The sequence below is a fragment of the Spea bombifrons genome, chromosome 7, assembly GCF_027358695.1.
Source record: "Spea bombifrons isolate aSpeBom1 chromosome 7, aSpeBom1.2.pri, whole genome shotgun sequence".
NCBI lineage: Eukaryota > Metazoa > Chordata > Amphibia > Anura > Pelobatidae > Spea > Spea bombifrons.
In genome coordinates, this window is record NC_071093.1 from 35,309,874 (window position 1) to 35,333,801 (window position 23,928).

The 23,928-nt window shown below is 35.3% G+C and overlaps 1 long non-coding RNA gene across 1 annotated transcript; it reads right to left on the reverse strand.

Annotated features, from left to right (window-relative positions):
* Window positions 1–498: 498 nt before the first annotated feature.
* LOC128501911 (uncharacterized) lies at window positions 499–22,295 on the reverse strand. Its single transcript, XR_008355069.1, has 2 exons — window positions 21,754–22,295; window positions 499–805 (listed from the first exon to the last, which is right to left on the reverse strand). It is a non-coding gene; the product is annotated as an uncharacterized LOC128501911 (long non-coding RNA).
* Window positions 22,296–23,928: the final 1,633 nt, after the last annotated feature.

A 23,928-nucleotide genomic window follows, 5' to 3' on the forward strand; every position in this document is an offset into this window, starting at 1 on the left:
ACAAGTGTCTATCAGCACCACTGTGACGAAAGTGTCATTCAGGCCATTTAAATGTACAGGTACACTAGCTTAATAATGTAGCATGTTCTCTGACTATTCCTTATTTTAAACAATTATATTGATATTGTATATGCATTTAAGAGGCAACCGTTAATGTCCAGATAGGTAAGTAGTGTTAGTAAACATTATCATGTGATAAAAAGTTTACATCAATAAACCTGTTAACACGGTACACAACCAAATTTGAAAATGGACCAGGTTTTACTTCACTTGAAACAAAATATTCCGCAGCATATCTTCAATGTCTTCTTTCTGACTGACTGCTGATTTTGTGACATCTTAAATTTCTATAAATGACTTCTTCAGCTGTACAGAAACCAACAGAGAAGCGGGAGCTTGGAGGTACCCCCTAAATCCTTGGCAAAAAAAAAGCTTAAAATAAAAAGAAAGAGTGGTAGAAATACATAATAAAAATAAAAAAAAACAAAACAACATTGGTTTGTATGTTTTACTTTATTTTTTTGCTTGGGTCTTTCAAATCTCTCGCACTAACCATTTGTCTGTGTTTACACATCCCAACGTTTTAAAGGCAAGAAAGCAAAGGTGGTGTTTAAAAATGGTTATCCGAAGAAATTCATCTCCACTTTGAGGCCTAGAGCATCAGAAGAACACTGCAAGAGCAATAAGGATTTTTAGGGGCATTATGGTAGTGTAATGGAAACACATCTGCCCCCAAAAGTCCCTCATTTTCCCTGCGGTATACAGCTATACATGAAGAGGCAACTCATGGAACAGCATGGCACAGCTAGAAAGGAAAAGGGTACAGTTAATAAAGTGATAGACACAAATATTTAAACCTCAACACATGACATGTCCCTAAACAGTAATATGAAATCACCATGGTCATCTGTACATTTAGCTTTCTGTAGTATCTTGGTTGGCTTTATAAAACAAACACTCAAAAAACACAAACGTCAGCTTTATTTCTTTAAAAAAAAAACTACTTTCGAATCTCAACCAAACATACAGAATGTGTACATTTTTCTTCTTTAACAAATTTTTTTCTTTTCTAAGCATATTTGTGTTTTTCGAATCAGCATTTGAAGCAAAATTGAGCTTTCATGGATCTTGCTAAAATCCCATGTAATGAAGTAAATCTTCTGATTAAATATAGCACATCACAGGTTTTATTATAAGCGTTTGTTCACTAATTAGTAAAAGAAAAAACTGACAGAAGAAAACACTTTCAGATATATTATATCCAGACACAGACACATTCTCTTAAGCAGAGACACCTTTGCATTGCAATCTTATTTTAGTCTAAAGGACGGGATATCATCTACATTTTACATTAATTATAAGAAATTAGAGTCTTTCTTCTCTTGAGTTAAGTACACTGACTCGAAATACAGATTTACCAAAAATTTACCATTGTGGCTTGAGGTAATCAAATTTAAAAAAAAACACACAAAACAAATATTAAAGCAGAGACGTACGTTAGCTGGACCTAGGCCTGACTCAGGTCAGCACCCCAGCTACCCCTACCATTTACCTCTACAAAGATATCTATAATGCTGGGCGTCGAGATGGCACGGGGCTCCATAGTGTAAATCGGCAGGTTACAAGGGAGATCTCTGATCCCCCCAACCAGCCCAAGGAGAAGTTGTGCCGTGAGGAGCTTGATCACCTAACAAAGCAATCAGCAGGCGATAGAATATGCCACTGTCTATAAGATTATTTTCTGTATTAATACTTAGTAAACTAAAGGTGCCGTAATAAATTAATGTGATACCTAGCAACAAATGTACGTGAAAGGAGTCAACAAAGAATTTATACAAAAAAGATGTGAATGGGGTAAATCACATATTGTACAGGCCATCACGACAAAATATTAAAAGCACAACTAAGGCTGATGGAATTTGTAAGAAAACACCACATGATTTAAACAGAACCGAGATGCGTGTTATATAACCTTGCTTCTGGATTGCGCTGCCAGCTAACTAAACCCTTCAATGACCATTAAAGCGTCCACGCGTTGGTGGCATGTGCTGGTTACATTTATAAAGGATTTTGGAGGGATCTGAATACCATATGGAGATAAGTTTGAAAACACTGAGATTTTTTTAAAAAAAAAACGAGGATTTATGCCTGACACCAGGGATTTAACAGCCCTATTTAACAATATGATAGTAGGGCTATTTCAAATGTATGAATATACTGGAATAAATGGGGGGGGGGGTCACTTATCACTTTGGGAGCTACATAGGATTTAAAGTTAACGTTTATTAAAGTATTGGTATTTCGGAATGACTGCATTCTTAAAAGATTATAGTTAACAGTATTAAAAAATAAACATGTTGAGAAGTTTGTCTAGAGCAAAGGGGAATGATCACGGCCGATTGCCAGTCTGACCTTTGCCTAATAAAGTACTGTGCTTTCTCAATTGATTTGGCATACTTCAGTACGTCAATATATGCATTATTTTCCATGCATATAAGGATCCTTTTTTGATCTTGTCCCTTATGTGTGACATCACTCCGGGGTACTAAACGGTTCTTAAATGCTATTGTGCGGGGGACACAGATTTACAGATTTTGTAAATACTGTTATGTGACAAAATCCCTTTACAGGTATTAGATGGACTAAGTTAACCCCTTAAGGACAATGGGTGGTCCCTAAACCCATTGAAAACAATGCATTTTGAGGCTTTGTCATTAAGGGGTTAATTTGTTTCTGGAAAGGAAAAAAAAAAAAAGAAAAACTACAACACTTGCAACAGATGGAAAAAATATGATCATGGATAAATCATCTATGTATTTACGAAGTAGCTGAACAAGCAACCTAAAACGCTTTTGTCAAACTGTAACCATTTCTCAGTAAATGTGTCTATCCCCGACAACCGGTAGTTAACTTTCTGCATAACACGGCAACACAAATGCTTTTATGTCAATACTTCCACTAAAGAAACACTGGAGGATTTCACAGTAAAAACATGTGACAAGAATAAATAAAGGGAATGGTTTGTGACAGACTTTAAAACAAATAACACAGCAATAACTGTAAGTCATATTTCACTGAGATTTTCTCCAGAGGTTTTCTATTGCTGAGAACTACATCTGTTAAATAATATTGGTTAAGGACCTGCTAATAATGGCTGCCAGTGGGAATTTTCCAGAAACGGTTTCATAACTCGGCTGCGATCCCTGAAAACATTCCTTCTGTATTCTTGTTTAGGCTAAATGTGACATTTATGTTGGATACAACTGATATTTCACTCTGTGCTTGTAGTCGAAGCCTAACCTTCATTGCAGGTCCGAGTATCTCCAAAAACTGTGTTAGTAAACTAAAACAAATTTGGAAGACTGTGTGTTCTACAGATAAATGTTGTTTTAAGTAAATGTGGGAGTTAGTGACCCTGGGATATATACCCCAACGTTTGAATCTGCCGTTATTAATAACTGATTAACTATATCTGAATACATGACTGATTTTATCTAGAGGACAACGTTCCATTAGAAGCAGGACTGGAATAGGGATGGGAGTTTAAGGCCAGTGGACACCAAATTATATCAATGCAAGTGCTGGTTGAATATGTTGGGCCGCAAATTACAGTTTATACTCTCGCACATGGTATCCGCACAGGACTGGATCTGCTGCTGGAGGGCCAGTATCAGTAATATGTTGCCGTAACGGCCAACAGCCCACCAGACATTTGTCCAGATGGCCAATAAAGGCCCTCAGTAATCTTTCTGGTTATGCGTTTGAGACAGGTAAGGCAGGTAGAAAGTAGAATTACAAGGTGAGATATCTCAAGATTAAACGTTTTCCGAAGTAGATTCTTATTTATGTTGTGAAACGTTATTGTGTCTACCTCAGTATCTGTTTAAATGTGGGATTTCAACGTAACCTAAATTTCTTCACTGTAAATGACCTCCTGCAGGATAAAGATTTACGCTCATTAAACCATCTGGTAGACATTAAAAGGGATTGAAACTGCATACCAGGTATAGCTTAATCTATCACGCTCATCAGCTGCAATCCATCTATATTACCCAATTCTCTCCGTAGAAATAGATTATTTTAAATATACGTTGCATGAGTCTTAGAGAGCTTTAGTAAAGTCGCCCTACACCCAGCCAAACTGCCACTCTTAACTATTATTATTACAGTTATCCCTTAATATATATCGGAAAACACAGTACTGTATGATATACTATTATTATTTTACTATCATTAATTTACATAGCACCAAATTACACAGTACATGCATTCAAAGGATAAGACAAAACTAGAATTGAAAGACAAACCGATAAATTAGTAGGCGGAAAACTAAAGAAAGTGGGGCTATTAAACAGTTAAATCTATGGATACACATACATGTCTCAGCGGCTCACTGGCGTCAGCGGATACTTGACACTGAATGGTAACATTTCCAGTGTAAAAAGCCGTCTAACTATACTCTACTTGGTTTTCCTCCCCTCAGCCCCAAAAGATGGGAAAGGCAACCCCCAACCAAATGGGAGGCATTCTTCCTCAATCAAAGGTATTTTAGAAGACAAAAATAAATGTTAAGCATTATTTTCACATATTTTTAGTTTAAGCTACGGGGGTACAAAACTCTTCTTCCCTACCAGCTGCATATGGTTTTGTCTTGTCGTAAATGTGTTATCTGGAAATGTTCATTTGTGCAATTCAATAAAAATAAAATCCATAAAAGTTCCATTTATACTGCCCATAGATTTATTTTTTTCTGGAAACTTGACATTACCTTTAAGAAAACTATAATTTACGGGTGTGTTCTAAGAAAGATCTGAAACAAAATTGTACAATAAAACAGTACAGCAACGAAATTGTGGAAAAAAAAAAAAGAAAAGATTTATTAACTGGTCGACGTTTTTAACTAAAATAATATGTAACTTAATTATGTGTTTAAATGTAAATAGGATTATTTGAAAAAGTTGTGTATTCTTCTACCAGCCAGGGGTCTATGCTGACTTTGCCTTTATCATTGGTGATCGTAAAATTTGACCTCCTATAATTCAGTGGCCATTTACCCCACACTATCCGTAGCTCAGTTTCACTTTGTTAAAATTGAGGTAATGGTTTTTATTGTAGTTTATCTAGGACACACTTAAAATCCATTCTGCAAATTGAGGAAGCCGTGCAATAGTCTTGCCTGGAGCCAGAAAATATGTATCGTCCAATTCTTTAATGGGAACAAGTAGCCGTGATTGGTTTCAAACCTGACTTTTTAAACAGAACTAATGGCCGATCAATGTCCTCTGGTACACAGCCCTATTTTAAAATGGATTTTTAGAGATTCGTCAATAAAATGTAAAAAAAGGAACAAAGACTGTTTGAACTAGGTTGTCCTTTTATGTCATTTTTATTGCAAATAACACAACATGTTTATAGTGAAAAATAGATATCACGAAGAGAGCTATGAAATGACATACACACACTAAAATGAAAAATAGTCTTGCTTAGAATTATGTTGGTATTTTGAGTCCAGGTTATTTACAGCTTGGGTTAATGCTGCGGCCTACGGATTTAGCAGACATGAAATGGCAAAAATAGTCTTAACTTACATGCACTGTATATATGGTTACCAAGCATAGCATTTAACCTTCTGAGTGCCAGAGGCCTGAGAAATACAATGTAGTAGAAAAGGTTAAAAATGCCAAAAATTGTCAATCAAGTTACGATAAATACTCTAATGGAAGCAGTTCCCCTTTAAACCTAAAGTAGGAGAACCGATAGTTAATTTATAAAACATCTCAATTAAAAGGTTAGAAAATGAACTATGCTTTTTTTCTCTTTTACTGCATCCTTTATGGAGATCACAAACAAGCCATTCATCATAAAAATCATAAAAAAAATGTTTTTTTATTTTATTTTAAGCACCAAGGACACAAAATGGTATCTCCTCCTTGAGAGTGCAGAGTCCAGGTAATAGCATGCTAGGAACCACTTAAATAAGCAGCAATGAAATGATTACTTGTTCAAACATTTAGGAAACAGGCGGATGATTGTTTCCATAAAAATCCAATATTTTTATTTTAGAACAAGGATAGCATATTTCCCCTTTAAATAAGGCCACTTAAGCTCATACTGCGGAGTTATTCTGGAAAAGAAGTACCGCATTATGTCTTTTACATGGTACCTTTTTTGTAAAAGGGCAAGTATGTTAACCTTACAATAATTACTGCTTTAACCTGGAACAATTAAGTCACAGTTTCAAATATATATATATATATATATATATATATATATTCATCCACAAAGAAATTAATTACCAAATATATTTCATTTATATATATTTTATATCTTCGTTTATGATAGCTTCAATGCATTTCTCAGGAGAAAATGTTTTTTCTACAACCCTTATAGAATCTGAAGTTACATCTTGACTTTATTAATTTATGTTAATCAAGTGACTAAATAATAATAAGTTACTTAATCACTTAAATAAATTTTTTTCACACCTACCCAGATAATACGTTTTAGTTAGTTTTGTTCCAAAAGTAAAAATGTCTCCAACATCCTATATGAATGGGTAGCTCGGTAAACCTTATTTTGCAACAATAAATTAATAAAAAAACCAGAGGACATGCTGGTATTTATTCCAGCACAGAAGATACAAATACTGTAGGTACAAGCTGCTACACTTTACAGGTGAATTCTTAAACTTGAAATAAACCTGAAATTGAACCCAGCTTGAGCTACAGGTCTCCTGCCAAGTGCAATTTCCATGGAGGGATGCCACACAGATCACTTTAGGGAAGTTGATTTTCATCTGATTTTGGAACAAAATGAAGAAACTCTGAGTTTGTTCACAGACCTTTGGAAATTGATCGCTTGTGGATGTCATGAGGCTCAGCACAACATTCTGTTTGAAGGTTAGAAATACATTTAATAGTCATCAACCAATATTACATTATACAACACATTATTTATCGCGCGGCAGCAGATTCCATCCGGCTCTAACAATTAAAACCGTAGCGTGGGGTTTTAGGCAGACAAGAGAACAGGCACACGAGGGAACTTAATTGTTTTTTTTCTATAGCAATCCTAATCCTGATGTTTGCTGCTACAATATTATATCTATTAAGTTATGCCCTGCTATAACAACAGACCCTAAACAATATAAGATACTTGATCGATTTAGTATATTATACTCACTAAGACATTACTATAGACCAAGATTTTAATTAAAAATATTAAGCAGAATATGGCTGGATATTACAAAAGATGGTTTTCTTAAAAAAGTTAAGGGATAAAACCATGGAGCTGCCTGCTGGCACTGGTAATGAAGGGTAACCCAGCATGGGCATCCAAAACTCTTTAATTATTTTATCACGGAGCAGTCATGATGATTAATGGGTCAAAGATGGGCAGTTCTTGGACATTAATTGTCTTTCCTTTGCTATGTTTTCCATATGAACATTTAGAGGAGTGTTTAAGAAATATGTAGTACTGGGGTATTGTATTATTCATACAATCATACATTTGTGTACTGAAGTTCTGTTTTATATTGCATATCAGTAATCCATATAATGTAGGTTTACACTTCTTTAAGGGAGAAAATATATAAGGAAATAGAACAAAGTTCGAAGAATAATTGCCATGAAGGCACAAAAAGACATAACTTTCATTTTAATCTGTAAACACCACTTTATGGGTTTACTCGGCAGCCTGACCTACAAAACATATGACTTGGGAGAGGTACAGAATCCCTTTACAGCTTATTACTTATGAGAAAATATCACAGATTATCCTAAAGTTGTGTATTTGCTGAAGATGTATTTGTAATTCAATTAAGGAAACCAGTCATTCTAGGATAGAGCATGGATAATAGAAGGTTTTCACTTGAAGGGAACATGGAGTTATGACACTGGTCATTCCACATAGACCTATGATCTATCCTGGCCTAGGCCGATTAGGCCCAGGCCTAGGACGCTAGGTTCAGAGGGCGATATGGAATGACTAGTGTTATAACTCCGTATTCCCTTCCAGCTCAGCGTCCATAGACTTTGCGCACCTTTAAGATACAGCGCACTGGCATATGACATCATATCATGGTGCTCTGTTTCTCAAAGGCGCTGCCCTAGGTTGGCCCTTGAGCTGCCCCAAAGCTAAGTGCACCACTGACTTAGACAAGGCATTAATTACACTTTCTAGTAAGCCGAATAAATAAACCTTAACATATATGTGATTTTATTCTTCTGAAAGATCAGAACCCGCATTGTGTAACATGACAATTAATTGTTCCTGGCAACAATTCTGAATAAGGAAACAAACATAATGAAATAATTATTTTGCAGGAAGGCAATCCAATAATACTAAGAATGATGTGTGAAATGCTGTAAAATAGATACATTTAGCAGTTTAGGTGGAACAGCACTTTTAAGGGAGTTAAGGATCTAAAAGTTAAGCCAGAACAGTAGACATAATAACACTATAGAACTGCAAAGTGGCTAAAGATCTGAGTAAGGCTAAGGGCCAGAACAGCAGACAGATTAGCAGCTAGTGGTTTGGGTAGACATACATTTCAAAACTCTGTGTAAGAGAAGACATGGAACTTCATTCTTTGACTTGAGCAGTCACACTTAGCTTGCATGTGCTTTATACCATTATAGCTACCCAACTAAGCCAAATTACCACCACCCCAGAGTGAGTTAAGCCTCGTATGAGTATGGTATTTGTTTAAACAGAAATACTTCATCAGAGAAAATTAATCAAACGTTTTTATTTCGGGGGAATCTGTCTGAATAGGTGAGAAAAATGAATAGAAGGAGTCTGCTTCTAAATAGACCATGACATATTCCAAGAAAGCAGCAAAGAAACTTTTTGGGTGTCTGGGTTGCAAAAAAAACAAGGACTAGAACACTTACAAATTAGTTTTAACACAGACACACATTTTGGACACGTTTCGGTCAAGTTATATATAACTATATAAAACTGTGCTTTATCTTTGACAACATTATAAAAATAAGTCTAAGGGGTTTATTGAGTAAACCAAGAGTGTAAGTTAAAATGAAACATTTCAACCAACCTAATTCACTGTGAAATGTAAAGGTCCAACCCAGGACTATTTCATCTACAAGAAAGCCTCAGTAGATCAAGCAGAATCCACTGTTCAGGAAAGCATATAGGTTTAACTATTCATTATATAAGGACATTCCTACCCTTCTTGCTAGAAAAGCTAGCTAACCCAGTATAGTAACCAATATACAGCTGATGCAGCATACACCCACCTTATCTGTTTGCTAAGAGGAACAGACAACATTTTTTGCTAGTCTTTCAACTTGCGAAATTATTCTGTACCGCTGAAACATCCCTCACCTGGGTAAAAGCTGTCTTTGGAAACATTAGATGGTGAAATCACATACCATGCAGGAACTCACATACTATATGGCTCAGCTATTCTCAGAATAAAAAAACATGCCAGTAACAGTACAGAAAAAAGTTAAACAGTAACACAGGTGTATGTCTTCACATTGTGTCCCACTACTCAATTATATGCATTTAAATGACCCCCATAACCATACCAATAGAAGATATAATGTATGCGCTAAACCACCATGATTGGGAATCAATATGCTAAAAGAAATTGAAAGTAGCAACATAAGATGATTTTTTAGCAACAGTTCTATAAGACTACTGGCTACAGAAATATTTAATTTCTTCAGAAATAGCTTTTTCGGTAGGAAGCATTAGCTTCTTATGTACCCTGGACCATGTCCAAAATACCTAATTACTGGTTGCTGATCCATAATTAACCATATTCTTTATAAACAGCATATAAAAGTATTAACTCAATTGAAATCCCCGATGTAACATTTTTGAAGGGGATCGCCTAATGCATGGGTCATTGACAATCAGTGTATATCAACATCCAATCTTCTATTATTAATATTAAAGTTATGTCTTACCTACAAATTGTTTCCTGATACAGCTGCTTTGGTGTATATGGATGGGGTGATGCCAATGACTGGTATTAACAGATAAGGTAATTAAACAATTACTACATGTTTGCATTATTATTTAATGATTCATATAGTGCCATCATATTCCTCAGCGTTGTATAATAGGTAAACAGGACATAACAAGTGGTGTATAACACAAACTTACAATCTAGACAGGGATCTTTACAGTAAGAACCATAAAGGGTATGGAATGCATTACCTATACATATGTTGGTATATAAAACAATAGATATTTCCAAGAATGGGTTGAATCCCTTCATAACAAGAACATACAAAGTTGTGCAAATTACTATAAATATGGTTGACTCAAAACCTGGAGAGTTGACCCATTTAAGAGTCAGAGTGGATTTTCTTTTCCTTTGGAGAAAAATATAGTGCTGGAATCAGCTTTTCTCTGTAGATGGGTTTTATTGACACCTATCTTTTTTTAAGCCACAGCTACTATATATGTACACATTGTTCTTGGCTACTCCAAGTGATCTAAGTGTCTGGTGTCCAATTTAGCCGGCAGGGGTCATAATCATGCCAGTGTTTCAGGACTTAAATTTCTGTATTAGCACAGAAACGGGAGGGGTGATCATTTGGACTTGTGGGCAAAGAGACAGATATAGTTTAGGGAATAATTTAGGGACTAGGCTAGTTTGGGTATATGGATTATGGGTAAGAAAAAATAAACTAGACAGAAAGAGGTGAGAAACAGAGGAGTAAAACAAGCTAGGGTGAAAAAGAGGCTGAAGGATATATGTATATGTACATATATATACATGCTATTTTGTAATAGATAGGAAACAAGAAATGCTTCATTTCACACACATTTTTAAAAGTTGTGGGTCTGTCACACACAAACACATATATAAACACAACATTTGACAGAAACATTTGGATCTTCATCTAAGTGAACAAACAAATAAACAAACACAGCCTGTTTCAACTAATAACACACAAATTATTGTATTGTTCTAGTCCATATTGAATACATCATTCAAACATCCACGGTGTGGGTTGGAAAAAGTGTGTGAAGCCATAGGCTACTGACTTCCACAAAAGCTAATTGGAGTCAGGAATTAGCAAACCTGGAGTCCAATCAATGGGGTTGGGTTTAGAGCTGCTTTGACATAAACAAAAAAAACAAAAAAAGCATCTGCTGATGTGAACCATGCCTCACAAACAATAAATCTCAGAAGACCTTCAATCAAGCAGCATTGCTTTTATAAATCTGGAATGGGTTGCAAAGCAATTTAAAAGAGTTTACATATCCATCTGCCCAAATTGTTTATAATTGAAGACGATTTAGTACTGTGGCTATTCTCCCAAAAAGTGGGGTGACTCCAAGGGCACAACACAGAACGCTTAATGAGGTAAAAAAGAACCCCTCTATGTTCATGAGCCTACCATATGCAAAACATTGAACAGACATGGCAGCTACAGTTCTCCAAAATTAACATCACTGTTCACCTGAAGTTTGCCAAACCCTAGTAGGGAAATGTTTTGTGGACTGATGAAACTAAAGTTAAATTGTCCAGGAAGAACATGCAACGCTACATATGGTGTAAAAAGTGCCACCCATACCCACATGAAAACATCATCCAGGTGGCAGAAGGGTGAGTAATGCTTGAATATGTTGTTGGGCACTCAGAGGGCCAAGAGCTCCTCAATAACGTTAAACTGCAAAGCTGTATGGTGACATTTAATTTATTTAATAATATTAATACAGAATGTAAACATTTAGATGTAAAAAGAGGACTATCTACGTAAGAGGCCATACGGCAGGTGAGCGGCCAAAACAACTAGGTTAATTTCATCAATTATGCTTGTTTATACATAGAAAAACATTTACTGATGAGCCATTCAAATAAATATATCACACAGATGTAATACATATGATATATGTTTCTTATTAGTTTGCTTATAAAAACAGCAAGGCTTTATTTCTTCCCCTGTTTCGGAGTGAATGAATGTATTGCTCTGTGGTATGGCGCTGGAAGTGTTAATTATTTCCAGCCTATCAGGATTGATATTTTTCTTTTCTATTAGAAAAACATACGTGTAAAATTACTCAGCCATTTCATGCATACAGCTGAGATATGGAGACTAAGAAGTCCTGCTGCCCGTGCCATTAGAGGGCCGCTATCTGCTGTATTCAAACAAATGGCACAGTAGCTCTCTCTATCTCTATGAATAGGGGCCTGTGTGAGAGTAACAACTGAAAAACAGACCTATGAATTGCTGACGATTTCATTTCTGAAGGACTCCTATATATCACAGCCTACAGCATGTGCGTGACCGTCAGGAAGCCTCTCTCATAAATACTTTAAAGTTTTTGGAATGAATAAGACTTGTTCTTCAATGCGCTGGATATATTTAACCTTTTCACTTCCATGTAACCCTTTAGGGGGACTGAAAATAATCTACTGGCATAATGCAGTCTCAAATTTTATTAGTAAAGCTACAAGTGTCTGCAGGTGTGCCGTACAGTGCTAAAACAACATAAAGAAATTGGGGGCTAGTCCGACTAACAGACTGTGGCCCAAACACTCCTTATAACCTCAATGCTCAGCCTGCCGCTTTGTTTCTTTTAGAAGGTAAAACATTCTAGAATGACATCTTCCACATTTGAATCATATACCATAATATGGGGTGCTGCTCCAGAATAAAGAAAATCGAATCAAAGTAAAGACGCAAAGGAGGAACTTAGATTAGCTTGCAACGCACCGCTATAAATAAGCCACACATACAATAGTTAGCCCTGGCCAGAAAGGCAAACTGGAACTTGTCCGCAAGCTAAATGCTAATGACAAAAACTAATCACATAAAGTACATTAATTGCTTGTCTCGGAAAAACCAAGCTAGAACTTACCCAACACTAGCACCAAGGAGACCTCACAACTCCCAAGTCAGAACACAGCAGCCTCATGTAACTTAGTGGGCAGTATAGACTAAATCATGGAGTTTATGGGTGGTTGACTACTATACGAACTACCCTCAAAACACATCCAGAAAAGTACACAGCGCGGTTCATGCTTGTATCATGGAATAGAATCGTTTTTCTAGATGCAGGTCCAGAAAGGAACCTGTCATCAGCAGCTACAGGGTGAATACATGAGTATTTCTGCTGGAGGCAGGTTTGTACAGGTTAATCTCCTGTGTGGGAATATATTGAATCACTTTATCACTGCTGAATCATATTAACCTAGTCTGGGAGCAGTTTAAAGCTGCAGTCAGCTCTTAAAATGGATAATTCAGATGGGTGAGCACATGAGCGCTAAATGGGACCATACCTTCACCCGAGAGAAGGAAGCCGTCCAGCAGACCGTTACCTCGGTGTATTTGTGTATTCTGATTCAGTGAAGTTAATTCTTACTTGTTGATTTGCTGAAACATTTATTTGTGCCCCGGCCCTTGTCCGCAATTAGTCACTCACAAAGTATCCTAACTTCTTATGTCAAAACAGTATACTTCAGCTTTGCCAACACTAAGTCACATGCAACAGATGCCAACTCATTGAGTCAAACCAAGGACAGCAAACAGCGATTTGACCAACACTAGTCACTGCAAGCCAATTACAGTCACATGTACACGGCTCAAACACAAAGGGAGGCACTTACAAAAGTTCTGTTACTTGTGGAATCCAAATCCAATCCATCAAAACTAACTGACAACATATATAACCAGATTCATTTTTGCAACAAGTCATGCAGGATCGAGTTTTAGTGTATTGAAAGGCGTGTCTTGACACAAGTATACTCTCTAAGTAGCAACACAAATCACCCATTATGTCCCATAAATGTAAGAGCTTATCTTCCATGATGTTAGTGTTTCAGAACACTAACATCATCCTCGCAGGGGTGCCAATTTGAAACTCTTCAAAAACAAGTGAAAACCATGATAAATATTCATGAACTTTTATGAAAAAACCAGAGGCATGCTTTTTGACATATAGATTGTTTTATATTTACAAGTGTATTTGGAGAAAACACCCAGTTCAAAGAGCTTATCTAACAACATGAATGGTTCATGGCAGTACTGAAATCATTATTTTGCAGCACATCCCTCAATCTTTTGGCTGCCTCGCAATCTAGAGTAGTAAATCCAAATTCTTTATATTCACATTAGTGCACAGATAAGAATGACTCAAAGTACTGCAAATAAAGTAAGTAACAGAAGGAAACAATGTGAGCAGAGGTAATATATTGTTTAATTATTAGTAATTAGCTGCACACCTTCCAAGTGTGTCTTCAGGAGGGACAGTCCTTTCATGCGCTGATGGCCATAGTTTCTGGAATCTCTGAATGTTTAAGTAAATCACAGTGTTTTACAATGATGTGTATATAAGCAGCAGAAATGTGTAAATTAAATAAATAAAATACACAATTTTCTAAAAGCCTTCTTTAGAAAGCTAGCAACAGATCACAAAGTCTTGGCAAAGCCCTTGCCCCAGCCACTCCTTTATTACACGCTCTACTTTACAAATTTCGGTTTGTCAATTTGAAATCTTGGGGGCTGCTGGAGAAATGAACTAAATTGGGTAAAGGGTACTGGAAGATCGGTGGTAATTATGGGTGTTTCAGTAATGACGATAGAATATAGTGAGCTGGAGAATATGAGGAAAGGGAAGAACTGGCAGGGTAAGGACTGTTCCATTTTATCACTAATCCTCATTATTTGGACCTTGTAAGAACCAGCGCTGGATTTATAGAGGCTTTTAGTTTATACAATTTTACTGGGCTTTTGATAAGGTTACATCTACAGCCAATAGCAGGCAACTTTCCCACTATTACTCTAAATGCCGCCTAACACGATTATCAGAAGATTCATGGGGGTTGTAATATTCCGAGTATGAAATACATGAACAATGTCCTCCTTTTATCAGTCTGCAACCGTCTGCTTTTTGGCCAGCAAACCTTTTAAAGCAAAGATACATAATAGAGCTTCCGAGATAAGATTTTTCTCTATTTAAAAGTTTCAAGAAATCATTGAAACATCACGAATTCGGCCTGATTCCGAAAATGTCTTTTGGGCTTTACCTTCAATGTTTAGAGAAAAGTCCTCAAATCAAGCTTCAAAGTGAACTTAAGAAGAGACATAAAACATTAGTTATAAACTGTCCCATTTAAACTATTAAGATCACCAGGCTATTCTGGCAATGAGAGAGGCGAATTGGGCATGTTGGCCCAATTTGGCTCCCTAAGGCTTTCGCGGTCTACTCCTGCTAATTTAATGCCACAAGTTAATCAGCAAAATGCAATTTCTCTCGATAAAACGTACTTTAAAGGTAGGACGATAAAAATATATGGTACAAAATCCATACAGACTCATAAAATAACAATTTATTATACGTCTGAATTTTATTCTCTATTCAGGCTCCTAACAAATTAAATTAGAATATCATAAAAATACAATCAACAAAATTAGCGGCAGAATGAAAACTTGGAACGGTTACTTGGAATACTTACACTACCCTTCCTTTGGACTTAAATATTGTATTTGTCACATCTCCATAAAATAAAATACTCCCTAAAATAAGATATAACTAAAAGAATGTTAAAAAAGGGAGTCGTGTCTGTTTTGTTATCAGGGATTCCACTATTTAGTGAGAAGTGCTCCTTGTTCTCCTAGTCAGCATCTGCCACTAAACAGGCTACCACACCATATCATAGAAAAGGGCCTGCGTTCCAACCCACTAAAATCACAAGTGCATGTGCAGGAAGTATACTCAAGTACACTTCCTGCTTTCGCTCAAGAGGGAGGGAAATGAAGCAGACGTCTCATTTTCTACCCTCAATAACTAAAGAATGGCTGCACCGATTTGCATCCTGTAAAATTCCCTGGAGTCCATGGGAAACGGACTCCAATACTGATTTCACACACAAGTAGAGCTGTAATATTATATCATGTAGTATATTTAAATAGTAAAAAAAAAATCATCCATAATTCTGAGAAATAAATGTTCACAGTGTTTAATTTATAAAACATAGAAAAATACACAGCTCACCAGAATCTTTCTTGGACAAGCAGTTTAAAAATATTTGTTTTGCTGTTACATAGTTCTTCAGTCTATTTTATTTTAAAGCGAGTTGGCTAGCAGCTCATACCTAAATGGAGAGAGAATACTGCAAAAATTCCTATGTAACAGCATCATCAATTTCTTAGAAAATCTTATGGGTGGAACCTATTCGTAGGCCTCAGAGCTACATCTCAACTTTTCTCTGAATCCAAAAAAGGGCACAGTAACAACCATTACTAATATATATATATATATATATATATATATTATTTATTCATAAAAGGGTTATCTGGCAGCAGTACAACTATTTAGTGACGCCTCTGTAAATGGAGCCATTTAGCAGAACTGTGTCCCAATCAAGAACTTGTTATTCACTGTTTAACTAAATTCTAGAACACAAGATCACAGAAAATGAAAATCATTGTAGACGGCCAGTGTGATTGGAACGGACCATTTTTAAACCATAACATATGGGCATATACGGACACGTACCATGAAATTAAAAAAGCTCATTATTAGGCGCCTTCAGGATATATTATTTCTTTACTAAATGTTCTGTAATTTAGTAACTTGGATAAATGAAAAAGTAGGGAGTAAGATATATATATATATATATATATATATATATATATATATATCCTACAAAAATCAGGATACTAAAATGAATTTTAAAAATCTAATTTATTCCATGTACCTCGTTGTGATGGACAGTTTCCAATAAATATCGTTTTTAGGCCTTTGTTTCCTAATCCTTAATGACAGCAGATACATAGCAGGCACTTATAATTTCCATGTTATATGAAATAGCCTAACATAAGTTTATTTTAGAAAAAAAAAATGGAACAAAAGAAGGAAGAAAATTTCTACTATACATAAGCTAGAGTTGAATCGTTTGCTAGTAATGCTTTATTTGCCAATAGCCATGTATTCCCTGCACTACTAATGTGGCTAAGCCTATGAGGCTAAAATACCTTGAAGATAATCACTCTTAAAGCATATATTTATTTTCAATAAGTTTATGTGCATTGGTTTATGTACATTATGTCAAAGATCGCCATGTTTTGGATACTCTGCGTACAGGATTCGCACAAATCTTGTTTTAGGCCAAAGAAAACTATCTAATGTATTTGTTAGGCCTACATTTCTGATACTGTATGTTTCCACTGAGCCTTTAAGAACAGCAGCTAAAAGTAAAAATTAAAAAAAGAAAATCCTAACTTAAAATGATCCTCACTTAAGATGTGTATTAACCCCTTCTACACCATTTTTAAAAAATGTATTTTGTACATACGAAAATACATTATATTCACATACCGAAGTTTTCAGGTTTGTGAACATATTAATTAAACTGAATATTTCCCCAAGAAAGAAACAATCAGTATCTCAGTGGGGACAAAAATCGCCCATGAAAGCAAAGTTCTTTCCACCATTTAAACAATATACAACAAATAAGTTGTCACGTGACACCCTGCAATTTTAAACTTACAGGCTGTACTAGAATTAGTTTAGAATTGGAGCACTTTTGCATAAATACAATATCATTAGTCTATTCGTAGGTTTGCAATGACTACATAGTGTGCGTTATGTATAAACATACAGCGCTGTGGAATATGATGGCACTATATAAAACAATAAATAATAATAATAAACATGTTGTGCTAATAGGCACAACGCTCAAATTCTCACTAGTGACATAATTAGACGTATAAACAGAACTACCAACCTTTAACATACGGAAGACTTAGGCCACTTATTGACGTGATTTTAAAGGCCTACTTTTTTTTACAAATCACAAACCAGAGAAATCTCTCTTAAAGTGCTTTATAAACACTGACACTTTTCCATACTTTTGCGATTGTGGTACTTTTAAATATTATACCTCCATCATCTGGTTTTAAAGGTTTCTATATTAACCCTCTCAGTACTCAGTTACAAACATCCTTTTTTTGGTCTGCTATATAAAGTAAACTAATTGTGGTCAGTATCAGCATACTTTAAGCCCCTGTAAGAGCTGTTTATTTATAAAAATACAATCCAGAAAGGAGTACAGTAAAAACACAGTAAGATATACAAGTAGACATTGGATAGGAGTCAGACGAAGCCAAAAATGATGTTATAAGTTTTGCTGTAAGTAGAAGAATTATTTATGGAATCTTTATCTGCCCTCTTTTGCTTCTATAAAAACAGGTTAAAAGCAATCGTTAAAAAAAAAAAAAAAAACCTTAGTTACTGGTTGGAAGGGTTGAGATCTTGTATCTATTTTTTTGTGCTGCTCGTATGCAAAGATGCAAAATTAATTAGTGTTCTCACTTACAAACATAAGCGTTAAAAAACCCCATGATCAGCTCTGTTACAGCAAATAACAACTCAACGAAATCTGATCCTAGCACGTCTTCCTTCTTTCCAAAAACGTACTTTAAAATTCTATGCCTGAATAATGAGTCAGGTTTGCAATGCTATGTTAACCCCTTGAGGAATTAATTACATTTTACCCTGTTTAATTAACGACTAATTTCATTAAACGTAACACATCCTCATTATTTCTTATAACAAAAGTTTGATGTTGATTATTATCTAAATAATCGCCATTACCATGCTTTATTTACCCTGTATATAATTAAATCCAATAAATCAAAGCACAATAAACATCCCATATAACTAGTATTTTAGATATTAAATTATAAATATTTATATATATTAATATTTTAAATATAATATTTTTCCCAGTTATTTAATTGGGATTTTACCTTATGGGTGTATAAAAAATGTATAACGTGGATATTTTGCAATGACCAAGTACTCTTAATCTGTGTCAACGTTAAAATTGTTGCATTCATTTATAAAATAAAAGAAAACCATATATTTTTTATTTGAAAATGCAGTGATTTATATATCGTTTGCACATAATAGAAAACAGAGCCTCTTCAAGCTGTGAAAGTTCTAATGTTAATATTGAGAAGTGGTCAGTACATAATGGAGTGAAATGTTTTTTAAATAAATAATTCTTTCAAATATTTTACAGACACAATGATCGAGGTTAAGATAAGGGGAAAAAAATAAAACAAAAAAGAAGAAAGTGTTATGTAGAAATATGAACATTTGGAATTCATATACTTTTGACAACTTTTTCTTACTCTGTACTTCTAAAACAGTCATGTTTTACATATCATGTAAAAACAATACAATCATATTGACAGGTGGAAACATACTTGTTGAAAGTTTTTGGGGTTTTCTTGCATTTGTTTTTATGAAATGGTAAATTTGTTGAAAAATGCAACATGTAAGACAGCCTAGTCCTCAATGATTGACGTGGACACAAAATGCTTTTTTTTTAAAAAAAAAAAAAAAAATTGCTGAGAAAAGTGAGTCCAGAAGCGGGACTTTGCGGGCCAGTTGGATAAAACATTAGCTCATCTCGCCCTCAAAATCCCGACTCCGAAACCACACTAATCACACGCTGGTTATTAAATTGGGTGTCAGGCAGATGAAAAGGTTAGTATCCATAATTGTACATCAAACTTATAGAGCACTATAATCCAATGCATAATTTACACCAGTATCTACTCAAGCACTGACATCACTCTAACATTTCTCCCATTTTACCCATTATGCTCCATAATCCAAAAATTAATCTTATTTTTGCTCTGCAGCATAAAAAAATCATACAATGTTCTTAACAAGACATGAACATACAGGTATAAAAAGGGACATGCACCTATTTTTATTAAAAACTATAGAACAAAATTATAGTCGTAAGTATTTCTTTATAATTTAATTCAATATTAACCATTTCCAATATTAATACAATATGTAAACACTCTTACCATATGATTCAGTTCCTAATATATTGGGCAATTATACAGAAAAAGAACTTATTAAATAGGGTTAATTTTTAGATAAAATTGTGTCTTTTCCAAGTTTAACTGTCATCTCTTACTTTGTTAGTTTTGGCTCAGCCCACAATTTGAAGGCGCCTCGGCCCAATCCCAGAAAAGTAACAACTGGTAGGATGAGAGAATAATCTGCAATCTAAAGCAAACGATATCATTTTTTAAGACGTAATTCTGCAGCCACCACCATAAAATTTTAGGATTTTTAAATTATATGCTATATAAAAAACTACTGGCAAAGGATTACTTAATCATGATAAAAAAAAGTATTATGACAATATCCTCCTAGATGTGAATTCAGGGTTTTTTTTAATGACTGTAAATTTGGGAAAAAATACAGGTATTTTATATTGTATATTTTATCCTGTTTATATTGTATAATATTTTTTTTTAAGTATAGAATATAACAAATACATTTTTTTTAAATTAGGTAATTAAAGGTAAATAAGCAAGGGCAAATATTTTTAAGAAATACTTGTACAGAACGCATATTGATGGAATTTGCAAATAAAAATGAAACAAAGTTAAAAAAAAATACTGTGATGTAAGTTATCATTTTAGACAAATCATTATTTAAAACACAATTTCTAAAATATTGTGCTGCTGAGATATTGTTTCTGTTCATTCTTACAAAATCATTTGGCGCAATCTTTTATTTATTGCACGTAGGGTTTGATCGCAATCTTTTTGCAAAGGCCAATATTCACCAGGAATGGGTGTGTGACTGCGAATAAATTCACATGGTCTTGGCATTCGGCACTTCACATTAACAAAAACATAAAGAGGAAAAAAACAGGAAGGTCTTGCAATCACAAAAAAATACTGTTCTCTATAAACTGTGGTCATAAGTCAACGTACATGGACGATAGCTGGTGTTATGTAACAATCCTGATAACACACAAGTAATACGGGCCTTTTTGACTTTTCTAAAACAGATGTGAATCATTTCGAGATTTTTACATTTCTAAATACCTGCTGTACATTTTCTTGTGAATTGTTTTATTTCTCATATATGATATATTTATATATATTTATATATATATTTATATATAAAATATATGCACACATACACAGTATATTCACAGGCAGTCAATTAGCAGTTGTGCAACTTGATAGAAGTTGGCACGCTGCAACTTTTCATATGACAACTGACCAAAAAAAAAAAAAACATCACCCATCTTAATGTCACTTTATCCTACTGGATGCATTTCACAGCTACATATTTAGTAAGGTTGAGTGGGAAAAAAAGACATAAATCCATTTCCAAGATATCTCCAATTGCACTGATCTAGATGATGGCAGAACAAAAACATCTAGATTTAATGTCAGGGTGCAGCAACAAAGGAGCATGCACACAGAATCACAATGTGCAGGTACAATATGCAATACAGACAGACAGGCAGGCAGGCAGGCAGGCAGACAGGGGGCTGATCAGCTGAGAGATCTGTTGCTTTAACAGGCAGCCCACTGCAGCTGAATGTCAGACACTGCCTATGGCATGGTCCCCTGAGAGTACAGGTACTTAGACCATTGTCTGCCTGCCCTGTGTAACAATATTGTCATTACATGTAATACAACTGCAATCCAATTAGTGATCTCTTAGTGCAACCCGGGCAATCATTTGCTCTGTATAATCTGCAGATGCCACATTTTACAGTGATCAATAACCCCCAGTGTCTAGGGGGGGTTCCAGTGCTGCTGCATGTCTATCCCACCCTCCCCTTTACATTCTGCCCACACCTGCAGATCTCCATGTATCTCCCTGGGATTCCACCATGCACATTGTGCCATGCACTGGCTTCCTGCATGCTGATCACAGACTGCAATGTCTATTATTTATAGAGATTTAAGACAAAGGATGGTAACTTACCGGCTGTTCTCATATAAAGGGGGGGCAGCTCAGGCAGCAGCTCCTGCTTGTCAGATCCATGCAGGGGAAGAAGGCTGATCCCCAGCCCTGCTCCTTTCCCTTAGCGAATCCTGACTCATTACAAGTAGATCACATTGCCAGGCTTCTGAAAAATTTCTTCATCATGGTCACGCCACAAGAGGCCAGATCAGGGGTAAAAAAAAAAAATCCACTAGAGGCTTAGAAGGGAGGGGGGGCTGGGGGTATCCAAAAAAGAGTTATTCAAATATATATTGAAATAATAAAACAGTGAACCCTTTGCATGCTGGCAGTAACATATACAATGTAGCTCTTTTATTATGCAACAATGTTGCAAAGCATATTGCTGGCCCAGATGCGTTAAAGGAGGCTCCAGTGTCCGTTTGCAGGAGAGAAAATCCTTAAAGTGGTTCTGAGTGTGGAGCTGTGCTGAAGTCCAGATCCTCTGAAAATTATTTTCCTAGAAACTACCTCCAAATATAGTAACAGGGAAGGGGCATTCCTAGAAATTCGGGAGACGTCAGAAAGGGAGACGCTGCTGTTATACCACTGGCGTCCACTAGGGGGCTTGTCTCTTCCCATTGCATGAGGCATAGGCAGATTAGAACCTCTTGCAGAGACTGTGTGCTTTTTGGATCTGTTAATTACTAAACTAAGAGTTAATTTAAACCTGTAGTTAACACATTAGACATGAGATGTGTTAAAAAAAAACAATAAACTGAACACAGCTCTGAGAACATGGCAGATAAATGGAACAGCCTCCCAATAGTGGTAGGGACTAACGCAGGAAGGGGATTCAAACAAGCAGGATTAGGCATACAGTTATCCTGAATCTGAGAAAGATCAAGGACTGATTAAGACCAGAGTCTTACATCAGGAATAATGCAGACTAAATGAGCTCTTGCATGTCAAATTCAATGTTTCTATATTTCGTGTTTATTGTTTTTTCTTATTCTTAATTCCGTTTAGGCTCTTACTTTGCTTATGTGCAAAAAAATCACATTATGTGCAAAAAACTATGCAGGAATCAGTATATGAATAAGTTATCGGAGTTAAAAAAGCACAGCGTAGGTTTCATTTTTCCGAAGGAAAAAAAAAAGTCTGAACTTGAACCATGTAACGTTCACATTTTTTACATTTTTTTGTCTCACTCAACTTCTAGCACGAATTTTTGGGAAAGATATACTAAATTGTGAAGTGGCAAAAAAAGCCCATAGAATTAATGGGAACACTGGTGTACTTGTACAGTCCATAAACCCCTATCTGGGGTAGCTACTAGCAAAGCCTCTCTGCAAATTGAAACTTTTTTTAGAAACTTTCTAGAAAGTGGCAAATCTCTGAAATAATATTTAGAATATGTTCCAAATAGTTGAGACAGTTGCACATTTCTTTTAATTTAAACAGTTTTGTTACTTTTGTAATTGTGAAGTATATTAATTCTGAATAAATCAAAGAATTCCTTACCAGTTTTCATGCCAGCGCCGTTAAAAATCTTTCCTTCCAAATCAGCCCTTCCAAATATATTTTAAAGACTGAATTTTTAACCATGTGATGGAAAATTAAGTTACGCTTTATCACCTCTTTAATCATGTTTGCAAGACTACACAGGAGTTTTCACATCTTATTTACTGAATCTCCCCATTTATACTAAAATCACACATTTTGGGCCTGTATGGAAAATAGCTCATTACGTCTATTTACCCTTTAATAACCCAAATGTACATTGCGATGACTGAATGTCCCTTTTAATGAAATAATTATACAGATAATCAAATAATTATACAGGACACATATGAATTTATCCCGTGCCGCAATATACGTTTTTCGCAAGTAACCCCACAAGATTTCTGGGAACTAGGGTAAAATTTCCACGTTTTTCAGTATTTATTTGTTCTGATTACTAAATGACATCAACGTAATTGCACAAATATATGATATTTAAGAAAAGTAACTGTGTTGTTAAGAGGACTATTTGGGGCTTATATTTAAATTGCCGCATATCAAGCGTACCTATGAACAAAGTCATTATCAATCACCACGAAAAAGCCAACTTCTGCCTATATCACCAAAATAGAAAGTTTACCTAATTTTGGGTTAAAAGTTCTGTTGGCTGACTATATATTATAAAGTCACAAAAATGCAGCATTTTTAAATAAC